The sequence below is a fragment of the Podarcis melisellensis genome (genome assembly GCF_964234715.1).
Source record: "Podarcis melisellensis genome assembly, chromosome: 7".
Classification (NCBI taxonomy): domain Eukaryota; kingdom Metazoa; phylum Chordata; class Lepidosauria; order Squamata; family Lacertidae; genus Podarcis; species Podarcis melisellensis.
Genome location: NC_138539.1, coordinates 73,260,402 through 73,279,072, shown reverse-complemented (window position 1 = coordinate 73,279,072; position 18,671 = coordinate 73,260,402). Strand labels below are relative to the sequence as shown.

Here is an 18,671-nt window from a genome sequence, read left to right as displayed (position 1 = left end):
ACTATGAGCCACTAAATGAACCTTTTCTTATTCCTGCTCTTTCTTAAAAGAAGAAAGACTTGGTTTTAAAAAAAAAAAAATACTTGGAACAGAGCAACTGATAACACATACGTCTTGGGGACAAAATATTGACCCAAATACTTAATGTATGCCTCTCTCCACCTGGCCCAGAGTGGGGCCTGACAGGCCTCATAAGGACTGCTGCTGCGGTCCAGCAAGGACTGGGCTATTTTGGGGAAAGTTTCACTGGGAGTTTTTGCCCTTGTTACTGATATTAACTTTTTGTATCTTTATTTTTATGTGGAAATTGTTCGGTTTGGTTATGTAGTTTTCATGTGTTTTACTTATTTTTATGACTACTTTGCTATATTTGTAATTATGTAAAGCTTTTCATATTGTAAGCCGCCTTAAGCATTGTTTTAACTGTGGAAAGGCAACATACAAATAAAATGATGATGATGATGATGATGATGCACATCTTAGCTGTAAGGAATCAGAATTCAATATTTTCCTATATTCTTTTACTTGCTGTAGAGTCTACTCTGCCTCTACTCTCAATGTCTGACTTTTATTACATTTTTATATGTACTGGAAGCTGTCCAGAAGTGGCTAGTGTATGTCTTCTTCTTCTTCTTCTTCTTCTTCTTCTTCTTCTTATTATTATTATTATTATTATTATTATTATTATTATTATTTTCAATCCAGCAAAGTTAGGTGGAACTGCAGTCGTATCTATAGTCACTTGGATGCAAGTTCCTTTGAAGAAAGTAGGAAGGTTTTGCTTATTTTCAAGAAAACATGCACAGGAGTTGCCTACATGTCTCCATTTTCAGACCTCAGGTCTCTAAGGAAGATGTTAAGGGTGAATCTTGAAGCCTCATGTCTCTCATCATATGTTTAAAAATAATCCCATTACAGTCTCATCTCATTGCTTTCAATTGGATTTTCTTGCAACTAACATTTTTCTCACAGGGTCATCATTTTGAATATTTGTGCAGTAAGTACTAACCTGCTGGCGTTAAAAACATTGCTTGGGTGAACAGACTTTATATTCTGGTGCATATAATCACACTTTCCCCCCTGAAACACCATGCACCATGCAACGTGATGAATAATGTGCGGAGACATGTCTTTCCCCTGATGTCTTACCTATATCAGAACAAACTGGATGTAAACACCAATCTCAAAAGGCAGAAATCACAATGTCTGTGATATGGCAGAGGTTTGCATGCAGATAAAATATCTTTCTGCTGCTGGTTCTGGGGAAACGCTTTGTATGCTGATTCATCTGAGTCCTAAACACGCAGGGGAAAGGGTTATAGTTCTGTGGTAGAGCACTTGCCTTGCATACAAAAGAGCCCAAGTTCAGCTCCTGGCATCTGCAGATATCTCCTGCCTGAAACCCCAGTCAGTCACTGCCATTTAGTGTCAACAATACTGAGCTAGGATGGACCAACAGGTTGACTTCGTATAAGGCTGCTTCCTACGTTTCTTCCTGAAGAGCTCTGGCTCACAGCTGCTTTGCTTCTATAACTTCTGCACACACTTGACTTTTCATAGCATATTCATTGGATCTAGATTTTTTTTAAAAGGACATATTTAATGAATTGAGTCTCCAAAAAGAAATGCTGTATTTCTACCATTCTTTGAATGCTATTGGTATATAGAATGGCCACTTCACCAAAAAAAAGAGGCACTAATTTGTATATAATTTGCACATTCTACTTTATATGTATATATGCAAACATATACACAATTACTAGAAGTCAAATACAACTCACCATTGTTGCTTCCCCAGCAAAGATAGTTGTTTTCTCAGCACAATATAGCTAATATGAAGTTCTAAGATTAGCACCACTAGAAATATAAACGCTGCGGTAATGTCAAGACTATCAGAAGAGCCCTGATGGTCCAGCATGCTGTTCTCATGCTGTGGTCAACAGATACCTATGGGAATGGTAGGGAACTACTGATCGGTAGTGGGGCCCACCCTCTGGAACACCTTCCCATCAGATGTCAAGAAAGTAAACAACTATCTAAATTTTAGAAGACATCTGAAGGCAGCCCTGTTCAGGGAAGTTATCAATGTTTTATGTCATATTGTGTTTCAATTTGTTGGAAGCTGCCCAGAGTGGTTGGAGCAAGCCAGTCAAATAGTCAGGATACAAATAAAAAAAAAAATGTTATTGTTATTGCTATATTGTTATTAATATGTGGCTGTTCAGGCTCTCTTAAATATCTTTCTGCTTTTGGCATCTCTCTTTTTTCTTGGTGGTGATGGTGGTGGTTGGATTAACATCTCTCCCTAACCACATGCTAAGAAGCATGTGCAGGTTGCATGAAGGGGGGACATAATTTCCCATACCCCCCTCCTTCATTCCCCCCCTTTACATTTTCAGTATAGGAAGACACAGACATACACCTGTCCCCTCTTCTGATGGAAAAGCCAGGTGAACATGGAAAAAACAGACACAGTATGGGAGAACTGGCTGCCAAGAATTACCACCATCAGAATCTAATCTAAGAAACAGCTCTTTAAGACCTTTTAAAATTTTCAATCTCTTCCAGTATCATCCCATGTTTGTCTTTGATGCTTCTGTGTCTTTTTATTTCAGATGAGAAAGCCAGATTTAAAATGCTGACAAGGATAATAAAAATTAATGATGGAAATGTGTGGTTTGCTGGCCCATTATGTGATTGCCTCCTACAAAACCATGGACTTCTCCAGTTAGGACTGGCACCAGAGGGAATTTAGACTGATTCATCACCCATTTTAGCTAGTGGACGGATCATTATAAATGACTTTATTGACCCATGGTTTTGTTCAGCATCATATGCTTCAGTGAACCAAGCAATCAACAGCTGCTAAATGCAAGTGAGGAGCCACAACAGCAAACACAGGTATTGAACTACCAGGTTGCTTGCAATCACTAGAGCCAGGATGATTCAAATCGCTAAGTTTCTATTTACTGGGTAAATTTTCATTTATTTATTTTTCAAATAAAAATGGCTACATCACTTGCATCCAGTTTTCATTTTCAGAGGTGGGTGGAGCCATCCAATCTGTTACTATTTGAGAATTGTACAGGAGTTAACTTTACCCTAATCAACGTTATGTATCAGAAGGAGATAAATCACATAGATATCCGTTGTTCCATTTGCTGGATGAAGAGACAAGCCCCTGGATTGTCTTTCAAGTGGTAGTAACTAGCGGAATAAAAAGAAACAATGAAGCTATCATTGATTCAACATTTTTTCCTCTAGGTGCAGTTTGGTCTGGTTCAGATATTCTCAAAAGAGTGTGCATATAAACCCCAAGGATCATGTACTCCTTGCCTTCCACCTAGGAAGTCATGCGTGAGTTGCCCTGGTGTACATGTGTAAATATGTTGTGCACAATTTTCCTGATTGCAGTTTTCTTTTCCAAATGAAGAAAGGCAGAAGAAAAGCAGAAACTGGACAAATTGCACATCTGAATGTGTAGACACAAAGTCCCATGAAGTGTGCATTTGAGCGCACTATGAAGACCTATAAAATCCACCCCATCTCAGCTTTTCCAGATTTTAGAGTTTTAAATTACTGAACAGGTTTCTAGCAGCATTGTCTTAGCAATCAAATAGTCTTTGGGTTTTCAAAAATATTCCATTCATAATATTCATATTGGATCACATCAGTATTCCCATCCCATCTGAGTGTTGACATTCACCAAATTTTGCACGTTAACTGTGACATATGTGACATAAAGTTACATTTTTACAGACATTTTTAATTATAGTAGGCACTGCTCATTGCAGTTTGAGGATATATTTCAATTATATGATATTTGTACTCGAGCTGTGATGATGTAAGTGTACGGGAAGGATCCACTCTCACATGTAAAATGGTGGTGCAGACTTCATTAAAACCAACTCCCATTTTCATTCTAAACAGCTGTTGTGAGTAAGCAACTTGTGCTAATCTGCTTTCCTCCAGATGTTTAGGACTACAACTCACAAGAGTCCTAGCTAGCACAACCATGCTGGCTGTGGCTGGTATGAGTTGCAGTCCAAAAACAACTGGAGCGGTGAGGATAGATTGTGATAACATATTCACCAAAGTAAGTGAGTTAAGTGTGTGTGTGTGTGTGTGTGTGTGTGTGTGTTTAGCAAATTCTGATCTAAAGGCTATGGCTTACCAAGTTCTTGGATGCCAGCTCCTGATTTTGGACAATGTGCCAGTAAGAATAGAATCTGATGAATTGGAAAGACAGAAGCAGAACTCCTATTCATTCTCCAAGGGCATAGTAACTCCAGCTGCCACGATTGTTGAATTTGTGATGAGGTAAAGAAAGGAAGCAGATAGAAAATATGGAGGAGTCAAGTCATATAATCGGCAACATTACTCAAGGCTTCATTTTGGAAACCTGGGAGGATACTTATTTCTGAGAGAAGAAGAAAGAAAGGTGCTGCACTCTGGTGAATAATTCCCCCCAACTACAGAGCTTGTCCTGCCTACTTGCAATGAAACCTGGTTTTGCTTAAGAATGGAAGAGGAATCCCTTTTATCGCAATTTATACACTGAATCAGGCAGTTTTGATCCAGTCGAGTTTCACTTGCATAGGACTGTTTGCATGTTTGTACCTGCTTGTGTGAGAGATGCTCAAGTATCATGGTGGTGTTTAAAAGCAAAATTATGCACACAAAATGCATATATTATGCAGATAATACATTTTAGAAAGTGTAATTTCATTTTTATTATTATATTGTTATGAGTTTGTGGAGGCCAGGCACCTCTAAAATCTGGACCCAACAAGTGTTAAAATATAAGCCAAGCTAGCTTCTTGATGAGGTAATTGCCTGGGTGATGGGCCATTAAGAGAACAAAGCAAAGAGTTCTTTGTGAGACAGCACATGCGTGTGGCCCCTCCCGCAAAGCACAGATAGTGAAAAGGCAGAAAACAAACAGTTTGAAGTTTGGGGCTGTGATGTGAATTAGAAGAAAGCTGGAGAGAGGATCAGAGAGCAATGTTTGATTTCTCTTTGAATCCAAGGCTTTGCCTATGGGAGAAACAAGACTCTTTGGGGGTATTAATGATGTTAACTCCTCCATCATAGGCTCAGGTTGTACATATGTGTAAATAAACCATATATCATAAAGACAGTGCAGTTTCCATTTTGCCTCATTTCCAAAAGGAACCACGAACCACAGGCAAGTGCCTGGAAAACTTGGAATCTTGTACAGTGGTACCTCAGGTTAAGTACTTAATTCGTTCCGGAGGTCTGCACTTAACCTGAAAATGTTCTTAACCTGAAGCACCAGTTTAGCTAATGGGGCCTCCCGCTGCTGCCACGCTGCCAGAGCCCGATTTCTGTTCTCAACCTGAAGCAAAGTTCTTAACCTGAAGCACTATTTCTGGGTTAGCGGAGTGTGTAACCTGAAGCATATGTAACTGAAGTGTATGTAACCTGAGGTACCACTGTACTGATTGGAGAATGGGGTGGTATGCATCAATACTTATTTATATCCCATCTTTGCCCCAGACCAGGATTCAAGGCAGCTTACAGATTAAATAGAAAAAGGAAAAAAAGTGGAAAAGATAGTCATTAAAATGGAATCAAACATGAACAGAATTAAAACAATATAAACAGATACATTTAAAAAAACCAAATACAGTCATACCTTGGATCCCGAACACCCTGGAACTTGGATGTTTTTGCTCCCGAATGCTGCAACCCCGGAAATGATTGTTTCAGTTTGTAAATGTTCTTTTGGAACCTGAATGTCCGACGTGGCTTCCATGGCTTCCAATTGGCTGTAGGGGCTTCCTGCAGCCAATCAGAAGCCACGATTTGGTTTTTGAACATTTTGGAAGTTGAACAGACTTCCGGAACAGATTCCGTTCAACTTCCAAGGTACAAAACAACATCATCATAACACTAGTTCTTTTCAGTCAGTTCCTAAAGGCCTGTTGGAATAAAAAGTTCTTTGTCTGACAGTGGAAAGACAACAGGGAAGGAGCTGATCAAACTTCTCTAGGAAGCAGCCACATAATGTATTAAGAGTCTGTATGTAGCTATTTGTATTGTTGTCTGTTTATCTGCCAGTTACTTTAAGGAAGCTGAAGTTTATATGATTATTTCCTCTACTATAACAAAGAGCTGTCATTTAGTTTAGCTGAATTGTACAGATCTTTGAGAACAACCAACCACCGAATATATTTGTATACTTAAAAAAAAAAAAGAAAGCATGATGTGATTTTTATTCTAACCCCTGCTATTCTTTAGGAGCATAAAGCAAGCAGTCATATATTTTAAGTATAGGATCTCATTGGCTTAGAATTGCAATTAACACTAGCTTTGCAGAGACACTGAAAACAACAACAACAAAAACTGCCTCCACATGTGTGATATCAGCAAGAGCTGCTGCAAAGCTCTTGTAAAATTGTTTCAGAGATCTTTAAGTGAGAGTGATGTTACTGTGGGATTTCTCAGAGTGTTATCTGCCCTGCCTAAAATAAGTCCTTCTCCTGCTGCTGCTTCCCTCCAACATTTAGGATATTCCACCCCTTCCACCCTTGAAACCACCAACATGGTGCCCACAGGTCCACAAGAATCTACAGAAGCTTTCTCTGGCACCCACTGGGTCCCCTTCCTTTGCTGAAATTCGCCTTGAAAGAAACATTCTACTGTAGTCAAGATAATAGGTTGCAGTATGTGCTTGACTCCAGTTTGCAAATGTACCTATGTATCCCCAAAGGGTGGCAACCCCAGCTGCATACAATTAATTAGTAGAGTCCTGCTTCTCACATGGGCATACGTATCACCCAGTTTCTCCTCACTTTACTACTCAACACTTGTAGGAGGACTACACATTACTGACTCCACTGTCTACTGACAATCTGAATTACCGTTGTGTAATAATGAAGAGGAAAATGCAGCATTCTGGGAAAGCTTCTCAGGATTCTAGTTTTTCATTCTTATTCTTTCTTTAAAGCACTGTCAATTTAAACAGGGAAAACAGATAGAGAAAAACGGGAGTCCACGTCGCTATCTGGTGACACAATGTTATATCACACATAAAAAGATAAAGGGATCCCTGACCATTAAGTCCAGTCGTGGATGACTCTGGGGTTGCGGCGCTCATCTTGCTTTACTGGCCGAGGGAGCTGGTGTTTGTCCGCAGACAGCTTCCGGGTCATGTGGCCAGCATGACTGCCAAAACCAGAGCAGCGCAAGGAAACACCATTTACCTTCCTGCCAGAGTGGTACCTATTTATCTGCTTGTACTTTGACATGCTTTCAGACTGCTAGGTTGGCAGAAGCAGGGACTGAGCAACGGGAGCTCACCTGTCGCAGGAATTCAAACTGCCGACCTTCTGATCAGCAAGCCCTAGGCTTTGTGGTTTAGACCACAGCGCCACCTGCATCACCATATCGCACATACAACATATATAAATCACTTTTTCTTTACCATTCTAGATGAGTACTTGACATGCAAAACAGAGTTTCAGGGGTGGGGGGGAATGCCTGAGGTCCCCCATCCCTGCACTAGAGATCACATGCATACCTACCATCCCCAGCTCTTAAGTTGTACTATGCTGGGTTAAAAATCTTGTTCTGCTTTCAGCAATCCCATGAACTGACAAGGAGCCCTAAATAGCCCTGCTGCTTGCCCTTCAATGCTAGCAGAGGGCTGCGGACCAGAGAGGGAAGCACAGTGAGAGAAAGTCTCCTGCTCCCACCAACAGGTTAGAGAAATTACTGCTTGTTCTGAACCTCAAACTTTGCGATCTTTCGTGCCGCCTCCTGTGAATTTGAGAAAGCAATTCATTACCATGTGTTATCAGCAGCCAAAACAGCCCATGACCAGAAAGTTAAACTTGCATTGATTTATGCAGAAACTCTTCAATAAACTGCACAGTATATACTCCCTGATACGGTGCCTCCATAACTACCAGAATCCATGAAAAAGACCTAAGCTAAAAATAGACGGTATAAATAATTAAAGGCGTCGCAATGAGTTTGTTTTTGCAGTAAACAGCTTAATTTTCCAAAGTGCCATTTTGCCGATGGAGGACAATAAGCCCTAAGAAACGTTTTCTTGCTATCAGCTCTTCTGCAGGAACCTTTTGATGTATTTTGTACTCTACAGACCTATGTCATTAATTATTGTCCATGCACTGTTCTAGTCCAAAGCATAATCAACGTCTTAGCTGAGCAGAAGTGTCTCTGGCTTAGCTCTAAGGACTCTGAAATTCAAGTAAAGGCAATTGTAATAGCACTATCTCTGGCAGTCTCCACAATGAGGATCACTTCCACATGGGATACAAGAAATTCACTGTATTTCGGCTACCTATCTACAGCATAAAGGCAGGGGTACCTTTACCTTTACCTTTAATTAAGGCTGGAAGCATTGAATGGAGCCAAGAAATGAACTGAGGGTTTTAACAATGAGTGGAAAGACATTGCTTGGATGTCAGGTCCACCCACAGACAGTGCCAGATCTGAGGTACAAAAGGGGGCATGTACCCTGGCTGGTAGGTTAGGTAGGTGGCAAAATTGGAGAAAATTCTCCTGTAGGCGCACCATACCCCTCAAAATGGACAGGGGAAGGCCATTGCTCCTCTGCTTTTATATGATAATAATAATAATTTATTATTTATACCCCGCCATGCAGCTTTCAACAGAATATTAAAATACAATAATCTATTAAACATTAAAAGCTTCCCTAAACAGGGCTGCCTTCAGATATCTTCTAAAAGTCTGGTAGTTGCTGTTCTCTTTGACATCTGGTGGGAGGGCGTTCTACAGGGCAGGTGCCACTACCGAAAAGGCCCTCTGCCTGGTTCCCTGTAACTTGGCTTCTCGCAGTGAGGGAACCGCCAGAAGGCCCTCGACACTGGACCAGCTTTTATAGCAAAGAGAACATGTGAACCTCAGAACAACCTTTTTGTCCATGGATGCCTTCTCTCCAAGGCCCTGCAAAAGGTAAGCAGGAGATACCAGCAGTCACATTACCTGCCTGGCTGTAAGTCTGCCAGAACCCATGTCCACAGCTGCTCAATTGTGCAGTTGCTAGAAGTACCTCTGCCATTCCACACCCCTCCCAGGGTAGACAAGCTCCATTGACTCCTAAGGAAACATGGCAAGGGTGCTTTTGGGTGGTCTTTGACAGAGGAAGTGGTGCCCTTTTATGCGCTGTCTTACGGTACTTAGGAGCACGTTGGTCACTCTCATTGGGCCCAGGACTAGGACTGCATGTAGTGAAGGGTGTCATGGCTGAGCAGGGCTCAAGGACTTCACTGCAGCTAGAGCTGCCTTCCTCCCATCCTCTCCGAGGTGAGGCCCGCTGGTGGTGTATCCTTCACCAGTGCTGGGAGGGTCAACAGACAGCATTTGGAAAGTTTCCAAAGGCAACACTTAAAAAAAAAAAATGTCACATGGATTTCACAACCAGGAGAGTGGGGTGGCAGTACAGGTTTTTGTCCTCCATGACAAAGTTTGTATATCCAGCACTTCCTTCAGGTGGACTGCAGGTAAACCTACTGAGAACCAATGGAGGGGGTGGCGCTGTGGTCTAAACCATGGAGCCTCTTGAGCTTGCCGATCAGAAGGTTGGCGGTTCAAATCCCTGCAACGGGGTGAACTCCCATTGCTCTGCCCTAGCTCCTGCCAATTTAGCAATTCAAAAGCACGTCAGTGCAAGTAGATAAATAGGGACCGCTGTGGCAGGAAGGTAAATGGTGTTTCCGTGCACTCTGGTTTCCTTCACAGTGTTCCATTGCGTCAGAAGCAGTTTAGTCATGCTGGCCACAAGACCCAGAAAGCTGTTCGTGGACAAACGCGGCTCCCTCAGCCTGAAAGCGAGATGAGCGCCGCAACCCCATAGTCACCTTTGACTGGACTTAACTGTCCAGTGGACTTTTACCTTTACCTTTTACCTATGCCTATTGAGAACCAATGGAGGGGTAGATCTGGAACCCCAGTTTCTCTGAGGATAGATCCACCCACGTTGAGGTGGAGTCATTGCTCAGCCATCAGATGTACCAGAAGTGGCAAACCTGTTATCTGACTCTAGTTACATATGTTGATTTATTTGGAGTATTAACTCTCTGTCGCCCTGAGTTGGGGGGGATGACATGCTGGTGTCCATGTCTTCCACAGCCACTTGTGGACCTCTAGGAATGTGTACATCCAGAGAATACAAAAGGCCAACTGGAATGGATCAGTAGGTAGGCGTCTCATAAGAGATCCAGGAACATCAAAGACTAGAAGGAGTCTTAAGTATTTGGCATGTCGGTGGGTCTGCTGAAATCCTGTTAGGATGCTCCTCCAGTTTCATACTGAGACACATCTGAAAAATTGCTTTAGCCATCTTTAAACATTCAGCATTGCTGAATGTTTTATTTATATTTAAGCACCATGCCTCAGACTGTAAGAGATTTCATTAGCTTGTGTTTCAGAATCACTTATCTTTACCATGGAATCACTTTGCACCACTCTCCCTTGTGAAGAATTTCAGAACAATGTAAAAAGTACATAAAAGGAAATATATTTGCCAACCACTATAAAAATCATGATGTCAGGAATAAACAGAGCAGCCACAGATTCAGAAGATAGCCTTTGGTAAGCAAGCCACTCTTTCTCAACTTCAGTCTCCCATCTTCGGAATGTGGAAAAGAATATTGACATATCTTACCAAGTTAATGTAAGCATTACAGTCTGAAGGAATTGTGAACACTTTAGAATGGGATATAAAAATGATAATTATTAATGTCAACCATAGCTGCAAACTTTTTCCTTTTTTTAAGGGAAATTCCCTTATTCCGAATAGGATTCCTTGCAAGAAAAGGGAAAAGTTGACAGCCAGCTATGATGACAAAAAATAAAACATTTGCACAATCCCCACTTGTTCCTTGTTATAAATGATAATGTTGATCACTTAGTGATGGGAGCTTTGGTCCACACAGCAGTGACAGGAGGTGGCAGCAGTAGTGGTAGCCTGTGAGGCCTCATGGCAGTGATTGGAGGTAGCGGCAGTAACAGTGGCAGCCTGAAACAGATTTAGAGGGCCATAACCAGTTTGGTTGCACTGGGTGCAGAGCCTCAGAGGTGCCACAGGGAGTGCTGCAACTATGAGGTAGAATGGAAGCAGAGAGGTGAGGGTATTGCATAGGGCATCACTGAAATTTGAGATCCCAAGATCCTCCAGTGGCTGAAGATCCGCTGTGAATGTGTGCATGGGTGGAAGCTTAACATGCAATTGGAAAATCCCAGGCATATGCACTTAAAAAATGATTATAAAAGAAACAATAAAACAGAGAACCTGTAGTTCAGAGTTATTCTGCCTCCCAACCTATGCCACGTGCATCAATTCTGCCTTCACAAAAGCAACATTTAAATGTAGTTCATACTTATCTGCACTATTCACTTGAGGTACATCAGGAAGAATAAAAGTTCTACTCCAACAATGCTGTAATATGAGAGCAGGTCTGCATAGGGGACTCAGGGGGAAATGAGGGCAGCTGTGCAGAAGAGATCCTCAACAAGTGGAGCTTGTCATGACCACTACTCCTGTTGCAATCCCCTCTTCTACACAACTATCAAAACGTGCAGGAACCCTGCCCTCTTTTTCACCAGGATACCCAAACGTTTGTGCATTTTGAGCCACCAAGATTTACTAAAGCAAGCCCACTGAGCTGAATCCAGCCCACCAGCTGCATATAAGGATCCCAGCAAGTAATCAATAATCCTCCATCTTTTGGTTCCTTCCTGTGATTACAAAAGTGGGGAAAGAAATGGTTGTCAAGCACCTGGCAATGGCTGCATTTAGTTTGGTGGCTTATAAGATGGGCTTATCTTAAATCATCAAGAGAACATTTTATCACAGGGAAATACTATGCAGAGGGGTGGGGAAAAGAAGCTCTTCAAAATTGTAACGTGCTAACTGAAATTTGCATTTAGCACATCGGTATTTCAAATCTTACTTGATATATTGACAAGAAAAGGAACAGCTGGTGAGGCTTCTATCCAACAATAGCTAACTCCCTGCTCACTCGTTTCTCCTGAGCAATTTCAGGGAAAGAGAGGTTGTACTTTATCAAAGCTGATGATCTCGCTTATAAGAACTACTTAGACTTACTTCAAAAATAATGTGAGCTTGATACTTCATGGGTTATCATGGCTATGGAATAACTCACAAAACAAATCAGTATTATGCCGATAGCAAGAAGCCATTTTATGCATACAGCAGAAATCCTTATACTAAGTGCAATCATTCAACGAACAGAATCCAATACATCTGTTGTTTTTCCACAGACCTTAAATTCAAGTTTAATACGGGAATTCAAGTCTAACAATAAATTATGCAATTCTCTAGTTCAAAAACCCAAGTGAAATGTGTAATTATATAATTAAACACTATCAGATGTTTTGGGCACTAGACCTGAAGAGCTATTTTACTGCCAAAACAGTTAGTACAGTGGTACCTCGGGTTAAGAACTTAATTCGTTCTGGAGGTCCGTTCTTAACCTGAAACTGTTCTTAACCTGAGGTACCACTTTAGCTAATGGGGCTTCCTGCTCCCACCGCACGGTTTCTGTTCTCATCCTGAAGCAAAGTTCTTAACCTGAGGTACTATTTCTGGGTTAGTGGAGTGTGTAACCTGAAGTGTCTGTAACCTGAGGTACCACTGTAATATTTACCGTATATAGTGCTTTTAAAACAACAACCAAGACTTTTGATACTGGTTCATAATCTAAAAAAGAAGAAGACAAATGTGGCATTTCCTTTGCTTTTGAATAATAATAAAAGATGGCTCCCATTCAAAGCTGACACTGCCTTTCTGCTACCAAAAAGCATTTGAGAGCCCAGTAGGTTGGGCAGTAAATGACTGCATGGCCAGGTTGGGTCAGTGAGGGGCCCTTACAAGCTCTTAGGGCCTCACCCTGTGCCCAGTCTGGCCAACTTATTTTGGTCCTACACTCTGATGGGAGCCAACTGACTCATGCCACAGGGTGAGACAAATCCAGCTATGTCTTTTGGCTGGATGCTCTGGCACGGCCAAAGCACAGGAGCCAAAACAGGACAGCTGGGACTGGGATCGGAAGTGAGGGACGCTTCTGTCAATCCAGGATGTCCCACTTAAAATGAGACAGTTGTTTCCCAATGGACTGGGCACAAAAATTATTTGCCTTAAACTTGTAAATCGACCTACTTAAAAGCCTAACCAGGTTATATTGCAGCTTCTTGTCTCAGTATGAATACTAAGTGACCCAAGGACTGAGGCCCATATAGGTTGAACCAATTACTGTACATCCTTTTCATTAGCTTTATATGAACTCCTGCAGTATCTTCTCTCCCCACATCTCTCAAGAGCAGATTCAAACATCTAGATGGAGCACATGTTTTGGGTCTGGCAACTCTGCTACCCAGTGTTCCTTAAATAATGATGTCAAGGACTGAATATGGTTGAGTTGTGCTGGCCTAAGACATTTAGCTGTCTGAAGTGGAGGCTGAATCATGCCTTCCTCCAGCACCAAATCCTTCTGCACCAGACATCAGTTTGTGCCTTTAACTATCCCTGCCACCAAGAACTACCTCAATCCTATTCCTCAATCAACTCCCAAACACCTTCTGATGCCAGAATTCTTATCCTATGTATGTTAAGAATGTTATGCTGTATTAAGTAACACTTCACTCCATCTTTTCAAGGAGAGATTGAGAGAGAAAGAACTAAAAATCCTAATATATTAATGTATGGTGATCCAATAACATCTGAAACAGTTTTTTCATTATCATCAAATATCAAGGAGGACAAATATTTCTAGCTGGTTACAGTATCGCTACATTTAAAATAAGCCAATTGAAGCAGAACTTTTTAGAATCAGTAAAGCAAGCCAGAAAGGATCAATTGTATTTTTGTAACATAGCCTGCTGCGTGAATAACATAGGAAGAAAGAGCCCCCTAATGGCTCTAAGAAGTTAACTGCAGGGGAAGAAAAAAAGGATTTCTGTTCCACAACATAAAGAAAATTTGTTCCCAAACAGGCAAAGTTATTAGAATGGGGAAGTCTAAGTGAGCCCGAATGAAAACACCAGAACAAAATACGGACTGATTATGCTCAAAGGTATAAAAGCAAAACTGGACATTTCCAAAGCATGTAAAACCAGTTTTAGATAGTTAGGGCCAACAGCAGAGAACACATGTGCTTTCAGTCATCCTTGAAAAACTCTCCAATCCATATTAGCTTTACCATACAGAAGTAAAGAGCATGCCCGATATCTTTAGTTTGTAAAAATCCTTATAGAAGCTCCATTTTTTTTTTTAGTTACCCAAGTGTGCATATCATAGTGGTAATGTTTTTAGACACTGTGTATGAGTGGGAGTCAATTATATTCCCTCTGCTGCAAAGTGACATTGCTAATTATTATGAGGGATTCTTTCGCAGACAGTGAAGAAAAAGCAAATCTCCCCAGGATAAGTAATATGTTGTCCTTAAAGAGCCCAGACACAATGACCAAGGATGCCCAATGTAGAGAGCAGAGAAATTTATGTCATGAAGCTTCACCACAGCACTTCATCTAAATGATATCCAATGCAGGAAATGTAAAAGAGAGAGACTTCACTATATTTGACATGATGTGCAGGATGCCACAACCAGTCCACCTCACGAGACAGAGACAGGAAATATTCCTCAGCCCATTTGTGTGGTTTCCTCCCTTCCCCAAGGCTATGTTGGTTTTAAATCGAGCCTCTTCATAATATAAACAAGGCTATTACAATCCTGCTTAAATGATGCTGATCTGTGCAACTGCATAAATGCAAAATGGATTTCAAAAGCTTTAGCTGAAACCAGCACACATACTACATACAGGTAAGTCAGCGTTCCTCTTTCTAAAATATGACCCCAGCACACACTTAAAGCATGATCCAGCTAGCTCAGGTTTCAGTCCCACTGATTTCCATAAGATACATTAAAGCACCGAACTTTTCAATTGGGATATAAGAGTTGGCTGGACTGGGTCCCTAGAGTTTTGCTGAAGCAAAAAAAAACAAAAAAAAAACTGTGTATTTGGTTGACAACCAATACCACAGCCTATTTGCCTGCCATTGTATATAACATGTTAAATGTTCGGGTTGCAAGTGTTCCTTCTGTACCGATTCTTAAAATAAAACCCTTCTGTTATTGATTCCTCCAGTTCGCAGTTCAAACAGATACCTTGGTTCATCAAAGGGCTTCAGATTTTTAAAGTGCCATCTTTAGCGTGTCTGCTCAGAACAAAGTCCCACTGGGTTCAATAGGACTTACTCCTAAGTAAGTGTGTACAGAAACCACAACCCACATTTCCTTTATCACAAATAACTAAGGTGAAAATCTGGAAGTAAATGCCAGTTACCACAGTGCAATATACATATGCCCAGCAATGGACTACGCCAGTATTTTGACACCGAATTTCATCTTAACAAAACTGGCTATCAGTTAAAAATGTGTGTATGTGTGTGCGCATACACAGAGCCTGCTGAGCTTAATCTACTGGAGGGGAGTGGGGGGGTGGAATATTAATTACCGTGTGCATAAAAGCATGGTTGGCCATGTGAGACTACCTTTTAGAGTAAGAAGTCACTGTTGTGAGGGTAGCGTGCTATGCAAATTGTGTTAATTGGACAACCCCCAGGAAAGTTGTGGCTGAGTATGCAAATAAGCTAATCAAAAGCTCCATTATAGCAACTCCCATTTCTCTACACATAAGAAGAAATCCTAGCAATTAAACAGTATCAAAAAAACAGAACACAAAACCCTTTTGGCTGTGATCATAAGCAGCAGAATAAGCAGACTAGGTGATATTTAAAAGGTGATGCAGATCAGCACAGCTGGATTAACATAATGCAAAGCCTATTAATCTGAAGTGATGCTGTGTTAACTCTATATACACCCATCACCTACACAAACCAAAATCAAGCAGCCTCCTGATGTCCACACAGCTTACAGAGAGAATTTCCCCTCACATCTGTGAGTTTCCAGACGGGGCTAAAGAAAGTATTTCCTTCCAATCTCGACAATTTTGCAGGTGAAGCAAAACCTGTCGTTTTCGCCCATGAGAATAGGCAATCCATTCAGAAATGGGACAAATGCTCCAGAAATTGAAGACACAAGATCATAACCTCATGGGATTCACATGCTGTCTCAGAAATATTGATCTAGTCTCTGCAGGCAGATGCATTCTAGTGTTAGGGCACCATTTATTGGACCTACCAAGCCATGTTATTTTTAGACAACCAACAACAGTTGCTTTTGCACAGGAGTTAAGTTCACAAGTGACAGATTTGTTTTAAAGCAGTTGCAAATGCCCAGCAAAAACAGCAGTAAAAAATACCCCCCCCCAAAGCAAGCTATTTGACAAGTACAGCAGGACTAGTAAAGAATAAATAAAATCATAGAACTAAAACATCTTACCACGTTGTCCACCCACATATGCTGCTTATTTGTGGAGGGGGGGCTGTGGGGGGGGAGTTTGCTAGCAAAACATTTCCCAAGGAGTTAGCGGAGCATCATTTCACTACTATTGGGTTGAGGTTAAGCAACCATTATTCCCTTTTACAGTTTGTTTTTTCTCTCTTGCTATACATAGTACTTCTCTTTCTTGCTCTCCCACACACAGGCAAGCCTGTACATTTAAGGATGCAAAAATGCCAGGCTTGTACTACCTGAAGCTTAACCACATCCTAGTGATAAGGGCACATATTTAAACTTACCTTATTCAATAAGCATCTTCAGCTCTGAGGGGGCTTACTGACCCCAGGCTTGTTGTCAGTAGTGAATCTTCAATTCAAAGACACAGATTATAAGTCAAATGAACTATTCCAAGGTCCAGTCCTATTAGCTGATTCACCGGCATACGGCTGGCATCCTCTCACGAAGGAAGAAAGCTGCACAGTAAGTTGTCCACGGAGGGAGCTAGGTAGCAGGATTATCTGGCTCCAGCAGTTACATACTGATGCCATAGTACATATTCTCTTCCTCTCTCTCTCTCTCTTGCTTCCTCGCCTCAACGCTCACTGTGCACTCAGCTCCTTCTGCTGCTGTATAATCAATCCAGCTTTTTTGGATCCAACAGGCCCCCGTTTAAGCAGCCAATCAATAGGCAAGGTTCTGCTGCCGGTGGCCAGGGTCTTTTTCCAAGAGCAGCACAAAAACAGTAAGAGTTTAAAACCAGGAAATTTTTCTACTGTTACCCAATCCTCCTAGAAAGAGAGAGAGAGAGAGATAATAGGAGATGCTGCATTCAAAGCTGGATTTGTCTCTCTCAAAACACAGTGCCCAATTTCGCTCTGGCATGTGTCAGTTTAAGAAGCACAGGGCAGGTAAAAAGGTGAGAATGTCTGCCTCTCCAGCCTGCACTGCACGCAGGACCTGTTAAAGGCTGAATGTTTTGTGCGCTGGGGTTAAAATATTCTCATGCCCTCACACACATTCAATCTGATTTCTGGAGTTGCAGGACAGACACAGAGCATTATAATTATTCCAGTCTGAAACGCTGAAACATGCATCCCAGTTTGTCCCTCCCTTGACACTCTGCCTGTGTCCCTCCATTTCATTGTACGTGGCGGCCCCCTTACATCGGCTACTCCTTTGCCTATCCCAGGCTCCAATTCTCAGATCTAGGGTAGTCAAATATAAGAGAGGGCAGGCCAGCGGTACCATTAATGGTTGTGTTTAAGAAAGGCTTGTCAACCAAGCTACGCAGACCTGCTTAAAATGCCCTTGTCTATACCTATATTAAGAGCCCAGGAGCCCGGCCTTCTTTTGTATCTGGCCACCCTAGCTCCTGTGGTGGAGGGGGAAGGTGACTAAAAATCAGTCCTCTTGTCAGGGAAATGTCTCCTCACTCAGCCACCTTCTCCTCCTTCAGCTGAGTTTGTCTCTTTGTCCAGTGAAGCGAACAACCCCCATATATACATATATGAAACAAAGTCTTAAAGTAGGAAAATGTAACAGAGTGAGAGAAAAGAAACATCTTGAGGCAAATGGCAGCTAGCCTCTTTTTAACTGAACTGAACACACAGAGGGCACAGTACAAAGCCCAGCCCACCAGATGCCAGACATTCTACTAATCAAATTAGGTCCCAGTGTTTGTTTGTTTGTTTGTTTTTTTACAGCTCCAAATCTTTGCTTCTGCTGTCACAATTTTGCCATCCTCTTTCCTCTCCTTCTCAGCCCAAGTAAATAGTTCAGTGTGCGGCTGAGAGAGTGGAACGAGTTTGAAAAAATTCTGCTTGACTCTAGGAAGAACTAGCACAGAATGGTGGATAACTGAGCTATGAATCAGGTGGCCCAGAATCGGAATGGCATCTCTGCCATGAACCAGATGTGTCCTTAGGAAAGCCGCTTCCTCGCTCAGCTTTCCTTCTGCAATATGGGGACACTGGCCAATCTTTCAAGAGCGTTTTAAAGGATTGCTGACATCACAGATTAAAACCATTTGAAATCCACAAAAGCATTACGTTAGGGCTGCCATATGTCTGGGTTTCCCCAGACATGTCCTCTTTTGGGGGGGATGGCAGGTTTTTCTATTTTATATGAAATGTCTGGGTTTTGGGGTTTCTTAAATTATTATTTTTTAAAGTGCTGGGCTGGACTCTGGGGGTGGCACTAGGCCTGGTGATCCTTCCAGCAGCCTTTTCTGGCATG

General features: G+C 41.7%; 1 protein-coding gene across 4 annotated transcripts in view; it reads right to left on the bottom strand.

Moving 5' to 3' along the window:
• CDH18 (cadherin 18) overlaps positions 1-17,213 on the bottom strand; it is a 603,832-nt gene extending 586,619 nt beyond the window's left edge. For 3 of the 4 annotated variants that reach the window (XM_081918191.1, XM_081918192.1, XM_081918196.1), the window contains exon 1: positions 16,736-17,213. The gene's annotated coding sequence lies outside the window, so the exon portion shown is untranslated. Of the gene's footprint in view, positions 1-16,731 lie in introns of all 4 variants that reach the window. The other variant, XM_081918195.1, reaches the window with a different exon arrangement.
• Positions 17,214-18,671: the final 1,458 nt, after the last annotated feature.